This window comes from Triturus cristatus, chromosome 3_1 (genome assembly GCF_964204655.1).
Source record: "Triturus cristatus chromosome 3_1, aTriCri1.1, whole genome shotgun sequence".
Taxonomy (NCBI): domain Eukaryota; kingdom Metazoa; phylum Chordata; class Amphibia; order Caudata; family Salamandridae; genus Triturus; species Triturus cristatus.
Window position 1 is genome coordinate 4,884,772 of NC_140583.1, and position 18,465 is coordinate 4,903,236.

At 47.3% G+C, this 18,465-nt stretch overlaps 1 protein-coding gene across 1 annotated transcript in view; it reads right to left on the reverse strand.

The window, feature by feature from the left end:
- LOC146859575 (uncharacterized) overlaps window positions 1-18,465 on the reverse strand; it is a 150,706-nt gene that overhangs the window by 106,036 nt on the left and 26,205 nt on the right. Inside the window, exon 2 of the mRNA XM_085646509.1 lies at window positions 2,324-2,468. The gene's annotated coding sequence lies outside the window, so the exon portion shown is untranslated. The remainder of the gene's footprint in view (window positions 1-2,323; window positions 2,469-18,465) is intronic.

An 18,465-nucleotide genomic window follows, 5' to 3' on the forward strand; every position in this document is an offset into this window, starting at 1 on the left:
TCAAAATCCTCCTCTGATAAGGGGGCGAGACAGTCCAGGATCACATCCTGAGACTCAAGACAATCAGCTGGTATAGAGCTGTGCATGATAATAGGGAAGGTTTGATAAATAGCTTGCACCTTCTGCACAAAGAACAAGGCCAAGCGCTCACAATGGGAATCAGTGCATATATCGGCCGCAGGGGTCCTCTTATTTATGAGGTCTTTTAGGACCTTAAAAATTAATTTGGAGGGGTTCGGACTATTCCGGAACTCCTGCGCATAAAAAGCAGCGCGTGTACGACACACCGCTCTATGGTATGCCTTGGAGGCAGTAAGGTAACTGATCTTGAGCGCGGGGTCGTAGGCTTTCCTCCAACGCCTTTCCGCTTGTCTGCATTCTCTCTTAAGAGACGCCAGTGTCTCGTCGTACCACGGGCTATGAGCCTTGGTCCGGCAATTGGAGCGTACACGGGGAATAAGAGAATCCAGAGCAGACTCAATCCAAATGCACAATGCGTCATACCCACTGTCCACATCAGCGAAGAGGGGTAAAGGAGTGTTGCCTAGAAAACTATAAAAGTCATCTAGCTTTAGTTTGCACCACTGGCGAGACCAGGATGTTTTATTCTGAGTCACATGCAGAGGGTCTGCCACCGGGAGAACTGCTTTCACCAACATATGATCTGTCCAGGCCAGCTGGACAGGGTGGCCTAAAGTAATCTCCTCTAAGGAAGTGAAGAACGGGTCCAGTATGTGACCCCCGGAATGTGAGGGGGACATCACTCTCTGTGTAAGCTGCAAAGCTTCCAAATCTGCTAGACAACTCCTAATCGAGGCTTGGGAGGGACAATCGAAATGCAAATTAAGGTCACCAACCACATTGAAATTCGCGCAGCCGAGCGCTTCTAAGCTGATAACGTCCGGGAGAGCGGCCCTAAATGCCGCATCGCAGCCCGGAGGACGATATATTAAAAGACCAGAAAAACTAAAACAAGGGGATAGCGAAGTTCAATGATTTCAACAAGGATTTCTTTTTATGAGCTACAAGAGAAATAATGAAATCTCTAGAGGCAGCTTTAAAGGTATCCCATATAATCTGTGGAGAAGTTTTTGGAATCTCATTTTCATGAAAAAAGGTATTGACAAAAACTTTGAAACTTTAAGTAAAATTTGAATATTTAAGTCTCCACCTTCTGGTACCTGTAATAGGTGGAAAAAGATCCAAATTCAAAGTAACCGAGGCATGATCCCCCAAAAATATGGAGCCTGTATTAGAATAAGTAATGTGTTGGGTAAGTGATTTAGAGAGGAACAAATAATCTAAACGAGATTGGAAGGAATGTACAGGAGAGAAGAACGTATATTCTAAAAGCGTGGGATTACAGAGTCTCCAAGCATCCACTAGCGACCTTTGTTGAATAGTAGATGTTAACTGAGAATGCATGTAGGAAGGAACTAATTTAGATTTAGAATTGTGATCAATAATGGGATCAAAGACCATGTTACAATCATCACCTACTAATAAGCAGCCTTGTAAGTAAGTAATGTAGAAAGGATTCCGGGTCACAAGGAGTTGTCTGGGGAAGTGGGTGCATAAAGGTTAAAGATAGTCATAGGGATTTCATCAACCAACAGAGAAACAAGAACCCATCTACCTATCACATCAGTGTCTTGTGTGAGCACTTGTACATTCAAACATTTGTCACATAAAATGGCTACACGATTACGTTTCTGGGTGCCAAAAGAAGAAAAACTATGGCCAGCGCAGTGATGTTTAAGCTTAGATATTTATTTGTTCAGAATATGAATTTCTTGTAGTGAAGCAATATCACATTTTAAATTAGAAATATGCGTTAGTACTGTCTGACGTTTTATAGGAGAACCTAAACCTTTAACATTACAAGAGAGAACTCTTAAAGCCATCTATAACGTAATATAAAAATGTACTACGTTGATGCACCCTTAACATTCTAAGAGATAACTCTTAGAGCTATCTATAACGTAATAACAAATGTACAACATTGATGCACCCTTAACATTCCAAGGGATAACGCTTAAAGCCATCTATAACATAATACAAAATGTACAACGTTGATGCACATGACAGCAGTCAAAATATAACAAAATTCTATAAAAATTATCAAACAACAAGCATAAATGAAACAGCAAAACTGATTAGCATATTAGAAGAAATACACATTCATAAATGAAGAAAAATGGAAAGCCAATTGAAAGCTAGATAAAAGAGAGAAAGAGTATAGAAGGTATGAAACAAGAGAAAAATATATATTAAAGAAATTAGAAAACAAGAACCGTATAAATAACGAGGCAAACTAACATACCAAAAATGACATAGAGAAACTGAAGGAGGTGAAGCCACATAAGGAAGATGATACAACCAACCAGATAAACCAGAGCGGAGCGTTAGGGAGGGACACACCATCCAAGCGGATCGGGAAGCACAATGATCAAATATGAAAAGTGCACCTAACAAAAAGAAGAAACATGAAGGGTAAGTAACACATAGTATCAACAACCAGAATATGCAAACAAGAAAAAAGCAATTAAAGTATGCTACACCAGGATCAAACATTTGAAAGCCTGGTAATATCCATATCTTCTTCTCTGCAATTGTCCAAAAATGTTATAATAAAGCAGGATCCTCAAAAGTCATAGTTCTATTTTTATAAACGGAGTATTGATTTTTCAAAGCGCGGGTCTCAAGTCCAAATTATTTTCCTCCGTTTCTTTAGCATAGTTTTCGGGAAAGAAAAGAGAAGATGCCTGCCAGGAAATTCGACCCTTAAGTTGGCCTTTTTAAGAACTTTCAATAAATCAATATATTCTAAGAAGTAAATGATAACACCTCTGGGTTTAGTAGAGGAGGCTACGGAATGTGGACCACGACCCAGGCGATGAGCTCTTTGAATATTTAGAACTAGAGCGTCTGGGTGATCAAGAATCTTTGGAAGAAAAGACTTGAAAATGAGATGGGATTCAAACCTTCGAAGCCTTTTGCCAGGCCACATATGTGTAAACTGTTATGCCTGTTACAATTTTCAAGATTGTCCACCTATTTTTTGAGAGAAGCAATTTCCAATTGCATAGGAGGAACCTTGTTCACCATAGCTCGAAAAGATTCTACACATTGTTCCATTTGTACCACTTTGTTATCCATGCATGACCATTTATCATCTAAATTTTGAAGACGTTTATTAGTTTCTTCCATATAGTGTCTAAGAGCTCAAATCTCCTCAAGAAGTAATTTCATGGATATAGACGGAGGAGGTGCGACAGGCGATGGAGGGTCTTTTTTAATATGTTTGTCAGAAGGAAGTGCAGAGGAAGCAATTACTTTTGAAGCATGTTTGGCAGTTAAAATGGGAATATTTGATGACAATGGCATAGATCCCACTGAGGTTGATAACGTGTTGCAATCCGATTCCTCCATTTATGTTTAAAGGTTAGTAAAAGGATTATAATCTTCCATAGGTGATGAGGGAGGAAAGGTAGTGGAAGTGCGACGTATACGTTTTGCTCTCCCCATAAACAAACAAATAAGCCACGTCAACCAAGGCCCCTTATAAAGTGAAAAGTTATAGCCACAACAAAACACAGTCAAATCTATTGCAATATGATGGCCAATGAATCCAAAGACGTCACTCAAGAAGGAGCTAAAATGCTGCACAAAGGGGGCACACTTCTCAATAGGCAAAATATATTATGAAAGAGTTCTGAAAATAAGCCAAAGGCTAAAAGTACCTGAAGTTACTGTTCACCAAGGAGGTCTTGAGGGGGAAAACAGTCAAATCAGGCAGTAATCCACAAGAAAAATATTAATATAAGCCAAGCATTGTTTGAATTAGAAACGGTTCATATACAAAAATATTGCAGTGTATAATGACGAAAATGTGGGCAATAACGGTGAGGAAACGCTGCTCAGTTTACAGAGAAAAAATGGAGCAGCAGGAAAACAAATTGGCAGACGCGAGTCCTTGAGGAAAAACGTGTACGCAGAGTAAACAAAAATAAACAAGTACCGGCGCTCACCAGCGCCACAAAAATGACATGCCTGGAATCCGGAGTCCTTCACTTGCACGACTCCACTTTGAAGAAATATGCAGTGCTCAGCCCTCAAGGAGGCCAACACCCCTCCCGGACTGCACAGAGCTTCTCTAGCTACATCCATCTCCGTAGGCATCAAGCCACACACTGACCCCCAATATAACATTTTAAGTGTCCTTTTTTGGGGATATGAATTTACACATGAGGGGGAATGTCAGGCCCCCATCTTTTTGGAGGAATGTGCAACCTCCAAACACATAAAAATATTGCCATCCTTATTAGGATTTCTTAATTTTGGCAGAGCATATATACCTGATTATGCACAATGCATCAAAATACTTTATGAATTAATACATCCTGATTTTTCCAGTTCACTTTGGACATCAACACACACAGATACACTCAGATCTTTATAATCTGACTTACTTGCGACACGTCACTTACATACATGTGTAAATACCACAAACTCAGTCACCCGTATCATAGCGGGTGCAATTGGATATAACTATATCACCTTTAACGAAGGTAAGACAGTGTTGATGGAATATAAGTCGCACTTATATTCCACCACGGAGATGCGTTTTGCATCCACTAAGAAAATACTGACTGCAGAGCTGATAGCTATTCTTAAAGAGCAACCGCTTTCACAACAAAAAAGCATTATTGTAATTGCTCCCATGCCAGCCTTAGCTGCTGTCCCATAGGGTAGCATTCCTAACACTAAAGCCCTCCATCCTAGATAGATACAGTGGGCAACATACTTAACAGCTGTTGATGCAGACTTAGTCTTTGACCTGTCTTGACAGACACAAGAATGTATACAATATGAGCATGCCTATCCCATGACCAGCACTGTTTTAATTCTTGGACAGTATAAATATATTGTTTATACTGATGGTTCAGCCCAGCCTGCTACAGGTACCAAGCGCCAATATTCAGCGGCATGCACCCCTGTTCTTGGCGTGATGTTGGATAGTAAATTCCAACCACAAAAAACTCCCACTCCGTCCTTAGGGGACTGCACTGCGCAGTTGGCCGAACTAAAAGATTTGCTTCTTGCTCTAGAACATACGGATCCTGAATTCCCCACGCATACAGTGTGCGATTCGTATTACTGTGACCAGTCCTTTAATGATAATTTGCATTATTGGCGTCTCAAAGGATTCACAGTTTCTAAAGGCAACACAATCAAGCATAAGACGCTTTGGGTTAAAGTGGCAGATTTAAGATAGGCTGCAACAGGCTCACGTTATTCATACTTTGAACCATCAGTGATTAGGAGCATACCTTGTAGGGAATTTGCTGGCTGATGAGGCGGCCAAATCTACAGTTGCGACTGCTACTGTTGGTGCGATTATTTTTTCTAAAACTAGAATTGATACTGACATTTTGGCTGCCGTTAATACTAATGGAGATGGCACCCCTTCACCTAAAGGCTTTCCAGCTAAATCCATATATCATTTAAGAGAACAACATAGACCTTTTGTATCAATTTCAGGGGTTGGTGACTGTTTGATTCCCAACCATGATTGCAGACAAGGTTTAGTGATAGCTGCGCAGGAAGGTGTTCTTTCTGCAATTGCAGGTGTGGCGGCCACAATTAAGTTGCTACTGCAGCGTTATTATTGGCATGGCTTATATCAACAGGCCAAGAAATATGTCCTTTGTTGTGACATTTGTCAGCTAATTAAAGCTTCCACCGTGGTTCGTCCACCGTAGACACACCTGTTAAATTTCTAACAAACCATTTGGCTGCATTTATTTGCACCACTGTAGTCCTCTTATTTCAGATACTGTGTTTAAGTTTATTCTAGTTGCAGTTGATTCTTTCTCATGGTTCCCATGGGTTTGGCCACAGTGTTCGGTTGACGCTTGCACTGTTATTAAAGATATGAAAGTCTTTATCGGAGTATATGCATGCACTGAATTCCACTAGGACAAGGGTACGGCTTTCGCTTCAAAAGTGTATCGGGATACTATTGCTTCCCTGGGTGTAGAGGTGCATTATTCTCCTCCCTATCGGCAAAGGGTAATTCTGTTGTAAAAAGGATGAACGGTGACTTAAATCAGTCCTTAATAGTTAGAGTATTAGGTACATGTCATAGTAGGAACCACCGCCTATATAGGGTTCAAAAGCACTTAATAATCTCCCTAAAAGATCTCTGGGTGGCCGGACCCCATACAAGGGGGAGGGGGGCGGAGAATGAGCCACAGTTAATGTTTGCATCAGCTACACAAACCAGCAACACGACTAAAGTGAGTGATATACTTACTAAGGAGTCTCCTGTGGCTGAAGGCGTTTATACAGATCCACCTCTTTTGGATTTTACTGGTTACTTAAATGTACCTGTGGCTCTGGTCTTTCGACAAATGGCTTCTGGTTATTTTGTGGGAACAGATTCATTTTTATTAGACTCTTTTGACACTTCCTCTGTTGTGGACACTCCACCTTAGCGGGTTTGTATTTTCTTTTCATGGCTGAAACACACTTATCTGGCCCCTGCTCGGATATATATTTTAATAACACTTTTCTTGGTTTTTCTATCCCTGTGGATTGGATTTGTGACTGTTTTCTTCTTGCTGATTCATGGCAATTACCTTCCAGAACGCTTTCCCACAGAACTGGGTGACGAGCTGTTGAAGCCTCATTCATTTTCACATAAGCTAAAAAGAGACTTCTTCCTTGTGAACATTTCAGCTATTCCAGTAACTGATGGAATTGTTTGGGATAAAGTTCCATATGATATATTTGGACCTACAGAGATCCTACCGATATCATATGTGTTTAGGGATTCTCTGGGAGATGTGATTGTACCTGGGTTACATTCTGATGATTAGGATGTTGAAACTGAACTCCATGCTCTCGGAGCTGGAATACTATACTGTTTTCGATTCAGAGGATCTGCACCTTAATTCTACTAATTATGGTGACATTTTCTGTTACCATAATTATGGACATCACTATTTGCATCGAGCAAGTGTTTAATGCCTACTTTTTAATTATATACAATAGGAACATTGTCCAACTCCCCCACAAGGAACATCTCAAGCATACAAAGATACATTTTTTACTTTTATATTTAGTCACTAAGTTCCTTTCCTGATCCAGGAGGGGGTGTAGTGAGTTCCTAGTTACAACCACTGTAGTTTTCCCTTATTTTAGCCTAACTATACATTAAAGGCCTCATTTGCTTTGCACGGCTACACGCAAGATATTTATTTATGTGCTACTATTTTATTTTAGAAGTAGGCAGCACATGTTATTATTGTTATTCAGGGCCAGATGTACGACGCATTTTACCGGTTGCAAACGGCCCATCGATTGGTAATATAAAGCGGGGAGACTCAATGAAGGTGGCTATCTGTGGGACTGGAACAGTAGAGCATTAGTAGAACTGTGCATGGGGGTCAGCACTGAAACAGCATGGAGCATTGTGGGTTAGATAGCGATGCATTGATAGAGCTGTGTCTCCTCAGTTTTAGGACTGCAGGTATCTCTGCACTCTGGGACTGAGGAACCTGTGTAGAGTTGTACATGTGTCTTTGTATGGCCTAATGTCGGAATTGAAATGGATTTTGCCAGTGAACTGTTGACAGGGTCAAGTGTCGAAATAGTTTGAAAATAATTAGAGATTGTTTGTGGCCCGTAAAACTTCCGGGGGTATCCTCTTACCTGCAATCATTTTATAAGTGTGTGTACTGGGACTGAAGTATCTAGCACTGAGTGTACTGATTTGATTTGATTTAGGATTTCTAGAGCGCGTAGCTACCCTCGGGCGTCCCAGCGCTAACGTAAAAGCTTGACAGTACTCCTGGGGGTGGATTATTGGGGGAACAACCAGGTTTTCAGCAGTCTGCGGAATGAGAGAAGATTATTTTCTTTTCGGATGTTAAGGGGGGAGACTGTTCCAGAGCTTAGAAGCGTTATAAGAAAAGCGGCGACCGCCAGCACGAGCTTTCCTTATTCTGGGAACGTTTGCTAGGAACAGGGTGTCCGAGCTGAGCTGTCGGGATGATTTGTGTGGCTTGAATAGGGGTCTCAGTATTGGTGGGCCCTTGCCTTGTAGGATTTTGTGGGAGATGCACAAGGCTTTGAAGGAAATGCGTTCTTGGATGGGAAGCCAGTGAAGAGCTTTGAGGGAGGGTCTAGCTGAGCATCTAGATTTTGTTCCAGTCAGTAGTCTTGCTGCGACGTTCTGGGTATGCTGCAGTTTTTTTATGGCAGCTATAGGTGCACCCAGGTATAGGGCGTTTCCGTAGTCCAGTCTTGATATAATGAGGCCCTGAATCAGAATTTTCCTAGACTGGGGGGGAATGAGCGGAAGGATCTTACGGGCTGCTCGCATGAGCCCAAAGCAAGTTCCGGCTGTCTTTCTTGCTTGGGCTCTGAAGCGGAGATCCTGGTCTAGCCAGAAGCCAAGGCTTTTGATTTCTTGTTTTGGTATGGGGGGGGGAGCCCATGCTAGCTGGCCAGGCAAGGGTTTTGGGGAGTTTGTTTGGGTTGCCCAGAAGCATAATTTCGGAATTCTCTCTGTTGAGTTTGAGCCTGGAGTCGCCCATCCATACAGATATGTTGTGCAAGCAGGAGACTAGATTATCCATTGATTGATCGGCCTGGTTGACGGAGACGACTAGTTGTGTGTCGTCAGCGTACATGACCACCTTTATGCCGAATGGAGAGACAATGTCATCCAGAGGGGCCATGTAAACATTAAAAAGTGTGGGACTCAGGGAGGAGCCCTAAGGGACTCCACAGTTCAGCGGGAGAGATTTAGAGTGGCCGTGGCTATCGGCTACTTGGAAGGACCTGTATTCCAAGTAAGATTTTAACCGTGCCAAAGCGGTCTCTGAAATGCCCGTTTTTTGGAGGCGGTGTAGAAGAATGGTGTGATCCACCGTGTCGAAGGCAGCACTCAAGTCCAGGAGGATCACTGCCACTGATCCTCCTGCGTCTAGAATGGACCTTGTCTCCTCAGTCACTGCCAGAAGGGCGGTATCAGTCCCCTGTCCAGGTCTGAACCCTGTCTGTGAGTGGCGAAGGAGGTTGTTAGACTCTAAAAAAGTTGAGAGTTGTTCATTTACGATTCTCTCTGCCACTTTGCTAATGCCTGGCAGGAGGGAGATGGGTCTGAAATTAGAGGGGTCCAATGGGTCTAGGTGAGGTTTTTTTATGAGTGCGCGAACTACCGCATTTTTCCAGCTGGCGGGGACTGTGCCGCAGGAGAAAGAGGTATTTATCAGCCTCGTGAGATGGGGAGCTATCGTGGGGGCTACTAATTTAAGTTTGCTCATGGGAACTGGGTCATCTGGGGATCCACTCTTCACACGGTTGAGAGTGTCCCGCAGCCTCTCGGTGGAGACGGGAAGGAAGGCTTTTAGTGTTGGTGCGTCTGGGTCGATGGGCCCAGCTGGGAGGTCGGTTGAGGGATCGGTGTTGGGGAAAGTCATTGGGATTTTTAAGATTTTAGCAGAGAAAAACTCAGCGAGTTGGGTACACGTGGCACCGGTGGGATCGGCGGCTGGTTGAGGTTCAGGGACTTTCAAGAGACTTTTTACTACGCGATAGGTCTCCCTGGAGGAGTTGGAGGCAGCCATGATTTTCTCTTCGTAATAGGAGGCTTGTGTCTTTTTGATAAGAAGTTTGTATTGTTTCATAGCCGATTTATAGGTTTCTTTGTTGTTAGGGGACCAATCTTTTCTCCAGATAAGTTCCAGTTTTTTGCATTTTTTGCGGAGATCTCGTAGTTCCGAGATGAACCAGGGGGATTTGTATGAGTTCCTCTTACTAGGGAGCAGTTTAGCGGGGAGAACTGCGTCCAAAGATGATTCTATCCAGTCTCGGAATTGGATGTCTGCGAGCGAGGGATCTTGGCTCAAGGTAGGGGTGGAAGCTATGAGCTGGTGGGTCCAGGCATCCGTATTTAGTTTATTCCACGGGCGCGACAGCGCTTGGGGTGGAAGGCTGGGGATGGTCTGACTGGTGGTAGGGATACTGAGGAAGATAATGTGGTGATCAATCCAGGGAATAGGAAGAGGAGAGGAGGTGAAAAGTTCTTGAATATTTGAAAAGATGGGGTCCAAAAGGTGGCCCTTTTTATGAGTGGGCAGGAGGTTTTTCAAGGAAAGGCTGATTGCTGAGAGATATTCCTTGAGGTCTTCCGCTATTTTGTTCCCTGGATCGTCAAAGTGAATGTTTTTTTTTTTTTTTTTTTTTGAAAGACCTCTATTGTTATGTTTCCCAATACACAACTTTGGCCTACAACCCCTCGGGCCGGCCGCATAGTTGTATACATGCACTTTGTCGTATCTAACACAGCCCAGTGCCGTCAACCCGGGGGTACGGCGGCGATAGAAGGTGCAAGCGTACCACAGGTTAGAGAAGGATAATGCAGGACTCATTTTCTCTGTGTACAGCCATAAACAAGCGGAGAACACCACAATGGCGCCGGGCGCCTAACGGTCAACTACTCCCCCCCCCCCCAAACTCCCCTAAAACCAGTCACCACTCGAACAGCATAAATACTCCGTACCCATGGGCGACCGCGGCACCCACTTACAGCCCCAGGAGCAACAAAATCGTGGGAGTCCTATATAGCCCCTGCGTCGTCCTGCTCGACGGCAGGCGGCTCGCAAATGCCACCCCTAAAGTCATTCCATTTGGACCATACTTCCCCCCACTTCCGGGGGCACCCTCTTGCTATATATACAGTCTTTTCTCGCAGCATGCACCAGTCCATGTCGCCGTGCCAGTCCGAGAGTTTTGGTGGAGTAGGGCTTCCCCAGAGTCTGGCAATGTTCCTTTTCGCCACCATTTGACCAAGCGTCACCCAGAGCCTTCCCTTCGGTGGCAGGTCCGTTGGCTCCCATATGTTAAGGAGACACCTCTTGGCCTCCGGGCGAATTTCCACCTCCCATACCTCCTCCATACACTGTACCACCCTTCTCCAATAACGTTGAATCTGAGGGCAGTCCCACAACACGTGGAAGAAGGTACCCGTACCCCCACATCCCCTCCTACAAAGTACTGTGTCCGCCCTACCCATTTTGTGTAGCCTAGTACAGGAGATATAGATTCTATGTAAAAGCTTGAGTTGGATCAGGCGCAGTCGGGCAGATATCGCGACCTCCCTGGGGGAGGCTAACGCATAGAGCCATTCCTCGTCGTCTATCTCCAGCCCGTCAGCGACCCACTTTTCTCTAAGGGGCAGAAGCAGATCAGGGGGGTTGTTAATTAGTTTTTTGTATGTGAGGGATATGGCGTGTTCTGGGAGATACCCATCCAGTAACCTATCTTCCAGCGGGGAGGCTTGCGGTGGCTTAGTTTCCGGTGGAATATTGGCCTGTAAGGAGTGCCGCACCTGCAGGTATCTAAAGTATTCAGTGTGTGCCAGCTCATATGTGTCTTGCAGTTGGGCGAACGTGCGGATCCCCGTGGGGCCCCAGATGTCTCTGATTTGGGAGATGCCGATCAAGTCCCAGTTTCGGAAGCCCTTTGTGCGTCCAAGATTTCCCAGTTTTGCAGACGCCCAGAGTGGCGTGGCTAGCGTTAGGACTCCCGCCCATCCGAGCTTCCTCTGGGCAATGTGCCAGACCTGTACCGAGTGAAGTGTAGGGCCCGTGAGATTATGTGTACCTCGTTTGGAGTAGAGTGCTCTCTCATAGTTCCCTCCGGGAAGCAGCCACCTATCCATACCGAAAGCTGGGTCGTTCCCGTCGCCGTATGTCCCGTGATTGATCGCTGTGAGATGAGCCGCCCAGTAATATTTACGAATGTCAGGGAGGGCTATACCGCCGTCGTACCACCCCAATGTGAGTTTAGTCAACGAGATTCGGGGCGACCCCGCCCAGAGGAGGTCCCGCAGCGCTGCCTCTATCGCCGCAAAGTAGGCGTTGGGGACTAAGTCGGGATAGTTTTGTAGCGCATAGAGGAACCGTGGCAACCCCAGCATCTTGAATAAGGCTGCCCGGCCCAACAAAGACAATGGCAGGCGCTGCCAGGCCTTGGCCTCCCTCTGCAGCCGAACCAACGGTGGCCTGAGGTTGCGCTCGTACAACAGGGTCTTGTCAGTCGTGATGAATATTCCCAAGTACCGGAACCCGTCTTCCGCCACCCTGATAGGGCACGCATCAGGGAGCTTCGGGGGGTCGCCCCGCAAGACGTAGAGATATGATTTGGCCCAGTTGATCCGGAAGCCAGAGTTACGCCCGAAACTAGCAAATATGTCGAGTGCCACAATGAGCGACCTGCGCGGCCTGCAAAGGTACAAGAGAATGTCATCGGCGTAGAGGGATATTCTGTCCTCCCACCCCTCCGTCCATGCTATACCTTTTAGATCTACGTCCTGCCTTATCCAGGCCGCGAGCGGCTCCAGGGAGAGGGCGAAGAGAAGAGGAGAGAGGGGGCAGCCCTGCCTAGTCCCTCTTGCAAGCGTGAACACCTCGGACAACTTGTTGTTAACCAGTACCTGCGCGAGGGGTTCGGTGTATAATAGACGCACCCAAGCTATGAATTGAGGTCCAAATCCGAATTTATGCAGGACTGCGAACATGTATGGCCACTCTAAGGTGTCGAAGGCCATTGTGGCGTCTAGGGAGACCACCACTGTGTCTTCCTGCAGTCTGTGGCGCTGCCCCAGAACGCCGTGCAACCGTCTAATGTTAAGGGCCGTGTTACGATGAAACCTGATTGGTCCGGATGGACCAACGAAGGAAGCACTGCCTTGAGCCTGTTGGCCAGCGTCTTTGCCAGTATTTTGGGCTCCGCGTTGAGGAGCGAGATTGGCCTGTAGGAGGCACAGGAGGCTTTGGGTCTCCCTTCTTTAGGGAGTGCCACTATAGTCGCAATGCGCTGGTCACGGGGCAGGACCCCCATCTCCTTGCTTCGATCGAACATGAGTTTCAAGTATTTGCTAGTGACGTCTGGACGGAGTTTGTAGAGCTCTATCGGGAGGCCATTGGGTCCGAGAGCCTTTCCAGGGCGAAGTTCCCCTATTGCACGCTGCAGTTCGGCCTCGGTGATCGGGCTATCCATAGCCTCCCGATCTTCTTCCGAGAGGGAGGGCAAGCGAATATCAGTTAAGAGGACCCTGGAGTCCTCCTCCGGCCGGTCCGACTCACTCCGATAGACCCGCTGGAAGTGTCTCGCAAATTGGTCAACTATTTCCGCACGTTCGCCCAACTGCAAGACACATATGAGCTGGCACACACTGAATACTTTAGATACCTGCAGGTGCGGCACTCCTTACAGGCCAGAAGTGTCAGAGCTCCGCTGGCAGACGCCGGGAGACTCGTGTTCTTAAAAATTGTATAAAGTGATTTTAGCTGTGTAAAACTTACCAGAAGCCTGTTGCTTCACTTTCCCTCAGTTTGAAATCCCAACAGCGCCCTTGCGACGACTGCAACGACCCCCAGCTCGCCTCCCCGGCGACGCACAGGCCACGCCCACTTTCGAGGCCACGCCCACTTCGGGATCACTTATAAGAGCGCGCGCTTTGTGTTGACGCCGCCAGAAGTGTCAGAGCTCCGCTGGCAGACGCCGGGAGACTCGTGTTCTTAAAAATTGTATAAAGTGATTTTAGCTGTGTAAAACTTACCAGAAGCCTGTTGCTTCACTTTCCCTCAGTTTGAAATCCAAACAGCGCCCTTGCGACGACTGCAACGACCCCCAGCTCGCCTCCCCGGCGACGCACAGGCCACGCCCACTTTCGAGGCCACGCCCACTTCGGGATCACTTATAAGAGCGCGCGCTTTGTGTTGACGCCGCCAGAAGTGTCAGAGCTCCGCTGGCAGACGCCGGGAGACTCGTGTTCTTAAAAATTGTATAAAGTGATTTTAGCTGTGTAAAACTTACCAGAAGCCTGTTGCTTCACTTTCCCTCAGTTTGAAATCCCAACAGCGCCCTTGCGACGACTGCAACGACCCCCAGCTCGCCTCCCCGGCGACGCACAGGCCACGCCCACTTTCGAGGCCACGCCCTCCCCCGCCCATATCATGTGTTGCCAGCGGAAGCGCAGCGGACGAGCGCAGCGGGAGCGCCGTCTGCGCGCCGAAGGCGCGCCTAAGGCAAGCCCGTCTGCGCCCGTCCGCGGCAGACCGGGGCACGGGGCTAGACCCCCTGGTCCTCACCTCCCAGATAACCGCTACGACAAAGAGGAACTCCTCACCCTTCGCACCAACTCCCTAAAGGTATGTGAGCACAGTATGGATCTCAGTAGACCTACTAATTCCTGCGATAACTGTGGCTTCACCCTCAATAAACATCCCAAAGCTAGCACGCCAAACGGCAATGTCCAACCAGAGCACAGTAGAAAAATCAGTGGCGCTCTACTTAACTGTCGCTCCCTCAAAAAGCATAAACTCGAAGTATTCGACCTTATAATCGACAACAAATGGGACTTACTATGCCTTACTGAAACTTGGCTGGATGAAGACTCAGACCCTGAAGTCAGGGAGGCCCTGCCCCCTGGATATGCAATTTGCAAGCAGGATAGACCTAAGGGAAGGGGAGGTGGCATTGCCATAATCTATAGAATGAATATGACATGCTCCCTCGAACCTGTTACTATAACAGATAGCGAAACTGGAGCTTTCTCCATCGGCATCGACAAAAATACGGTCATCAAAGGTCTACTGATCTATAGACCCCCTGGAGGTAGTAGAAACTTTACGGAAAGTCTTATCCAGAACGTCACCCCATTGGCTATGAGATACAGGAAGTTCCTTGTATTAGGGGATCTTAATCTCCACATTGAAGACCTTAACAACTCAGCTGCTCAAGAATTATGCCAAGAGCTGCTAACCTTACAATTAGTCACTGCCTCCCACCTCCCGACTCATCGTCAGGGGCACCTTCTTGACCCCATTTTTAATAACTTAGAGGATCTGACACAGGATACTCCCATTCCTTTGCTGTGGACAGATCACTTCCTAGTCCCTTTCCACTTCCTAGTCATGACTCATCACATAAAAACTCACCATTGCGCCAATAAACTACAAAGGAAATGGGCCCGGTTTTCCATGGACTCTTTTGAGCATCACTTCCGACTAAACGGTTCCCCAGCAGACTTAGGAGTGGACGTGGACAGAGCTTGCATAGCCCTGGACGGACACATCACTAAGGCCCTGGACATCACTGCCCCTTGGGCCAATAAGGGCCCAGAGCGACTAACTAAAACTGCACCTTGGTTCAGCACAACTCTTAGAGAAACCAAGGCAGCCTGTAAGAGACTTGAACGAGCCTGGAGGAAGAACTATTCACTAGAGGCAAGAGATGTATACAGAGCTAGCATTAAAGAATACCACCTCCAAATTAGGAAAGCCAAAGCGACCTTCTATGCGGATCGAATAGATAGTGCTAACTGCTCATCCAAGGAACTCTTCAGGATTTATAAAGAGATTACTTCACCTCCCCCTGCTTTAGAGCAGGCCGACACATCAGCTCAATCATGTAACGCTATCGCGGAATTTTTCCACAAAAAAGTACGCGACATTTACAACAGTTTCCCGGATGATGCAAGAACTGGCTCTAACCTTCTTCCTCCTCATGAAGAAGCAACCTGGGAGGCAAAGATCGAAGACTGCCTCACAGTATATCAAGTTCCGTCAGAAGCACTCCTGATAGCCACTGCTAAAGGCATTAAATCAGGCTCCCCGCACGATCCTGCCCCTGCCAAATTCCTGGCCAGTGCCATGAGTCATCTGGCACCTTATGTTGGCCACATACTATCTACCTCTTTCAACACTGGCAAAGTCCCTCGCCGGTGGAAACAGGCAGTCGTACTGCCTCTGAAAAAAAAACCCAACATCAGTGCGTCCCAGCTTAGCAATCTCCGCCCCATTTCGCTTTTACCCTTCTTCTCTAAACTGGCGGAAAAGCTGGTGAACCAACAACTATCCGCGCACATAGAGTCCAGAGGCCTCCTGCATACCAACCAATCGGGATTCCGAGCACGCCACTCCACGGAATCAGCCCTCCTTTTTTCGACTGAGGCACTGAGGAAGCACGTAGATGCAGGACATGTGGCAGCTCTAGTGCTCCTGGACCTCAGTGCAGCCTTCGACACTGTAGCACATCATACGCTGCTGCAGTGTCTGAAGAAAGGAGGGGTGACAGGCATGGCCTGGTTATGGTTGGAATCTTTTCTCACCAACCGTAGCTTCTCGGTAGAGCAAGAAGGAGCACGCTCCGATACCTTTGACCTTGGTCAAGGAGTGCCGCAGGGCTCAAGCCTCAGTCCAACCCTTTTTAATTTATATGTCACCCCCGTGGCTACCACTGCGGAACGATACGGGGTGGAAGTAGTGACATACGCAGACGACACACAGTTGGTGGTCGCTCTGACCCAACCTGCTGAACAAGCCGCCGCTAACTTCTCAGCATGCCTCCAGGATATGGCGGGATGGATGGCGAAGAATTGCCTCCGTCTTAATGGTGACAAGACTGAGGTGCTGATTGTTGGAAAACCCCCCTCAGTCTGGTCATCTGCTTGGTGGCCGCAGACCCTGGGGCCCCTTCCTACCCCTAGTGATCAGGTCAAGAATCTGGGAGTATGGGTGGACTCAAAGATGGACTTCGACTACCATACTAGACGGGTAGCCGGTTCGTGCTTCTCGATTCTACGGAAACTCCGCAAAACCATCGACCTGCTCCCAGAATCATCTAGGAAGACCCTGGTCCACGCCCTTGTCACGTCAAGACTGGACTACGGCAATGCCCTTTATCTGGGAGCCAATGCCACTAGCCGGCGGCGACTGCAGACAATTCAGAATGCTGCCGCTCGCCTGGTCCTCCGGCTGCCCAGAAGAGCCCCTTCAAAAAAATCCCTACGAACTCTGCATTGGCTGCCGATCAATGAGAGAATTGATTTCAAAGTCCTTTGCATTGGTCACAGGATCGTACATGGCAAGGGCCCGGCCTTCCTTCGGAACCTTCTTTGCCCCTATACGCCCACTCGACAACTCCGCTCGTTAGGAGCAGGCCTCCTCGCTGTCCCCAGACACAAGAAAGCCAGAATGGGAGGTAAATCCTTTCGTATTTTGGCGGCACATAAATGGAACTCTCTCCCCCTGAGCTTAAGAGTGTAAACTTCGGAGCTCATCTTCCGGAGAAAGCTCAAAACATTCCTCTTCCCTAAAGACTAACCCGTCTTGTCTGACTGACGGAGTAGATGGCTCTTCTGACAGCGCGGGGACACACTGTAAGTGTAACCATGCGCTTTACAAATTTAGAAATAAATAAATATTTCCCGGGGTTCTGTCACTACATTCCCAGACTCGGTACGTATTTCAGGCACCACCTTACTGGCCTGTTGTTTTTTCTCCAGCCAGGCTATCAATTTCCCGGCTTTATCGCCCTGGTCATATATCCTGCCTAGCTTGTGTTGAGCCACTGTCTGAGCCTCCTGGGTAATATGGCGGCAATTAGTTAACAGGACCGCGGCAGCGTTTAGATCGGCTGCGCGGTATGAGAGCAGCTCTAAGGAGGGGCGAGTGCTCAAGGAAAATGTGCAACAGCAGGTGAATATTTTAAAAAACAGCTATTCAATTCAGTGCTTTTTAAAAGAAACGGCGATCGTACCTCCCGGCTTCCGCCTCAGGAGTGTTTGTGTCAGGCTAATGCGGCTTGTTTACTCAGCGCGTCTTATATAGTCTCCAGGGGGGGGCGTGGCCTAAGGGCGGTGGGCGTGGCCTCACTTCCCTGCAATATGGCGGCAATTAGTTAACAGGACCGCGGCAGCGTTTAGATCGGCTGCGCGGTATGAGAGCAGCTCTAAGGAGGGGCGAGTGCTCAAGGAAAATGTGCAACAGCAGGTGAATATTTTAAAAAACAGCTATTCAATTCAGTGCTTTTTAAAAGAAACGGCGATCGTACCTCCCGGCTTCCGCCTCAGGAGTGTTTGTGTCAGGCTAATGTGGCTTGTTTACTCAGCGCGTCTTATATAGTCTCCAGGGGGGCGTGGCCTAAGGGTGGTGGGCGTGGCCTCACTTCCCTGCAATATGGCAGCAATTAGTTAACAGGACCTCTCTTCTACAACCTTATTATGAGATCATGTAGCCATTCTCTGTAGCATCCAACAACATGGAAAGTACTATCCCGTGAGTGCATAATATCCGAGCATGAACCACGGACTGTAGTCCCGCACCAGTGGGGATCCTCTCTCCTGCATGCGTATTAAGAGAGAGCGTACTGAGGGAGTGTGGCACCAAGGAGTATCACCAGATGGTAATCTCCCCACTGCATGCGTATTAAGAGAGAGCGTTCTGAGGGAGTGTGGCACCAAGGAGTATCACCAGAGGGTAATATCCCCTCTGCATGTGCATGAAGAGAGAGCGTACTGAGGGACTCTAGTACCAAGAAGTATCACCAGTGGGTATCTTCCCCCCTGCATGCGTATTAAGGGAGCGCGTACTGAGGGAGTGC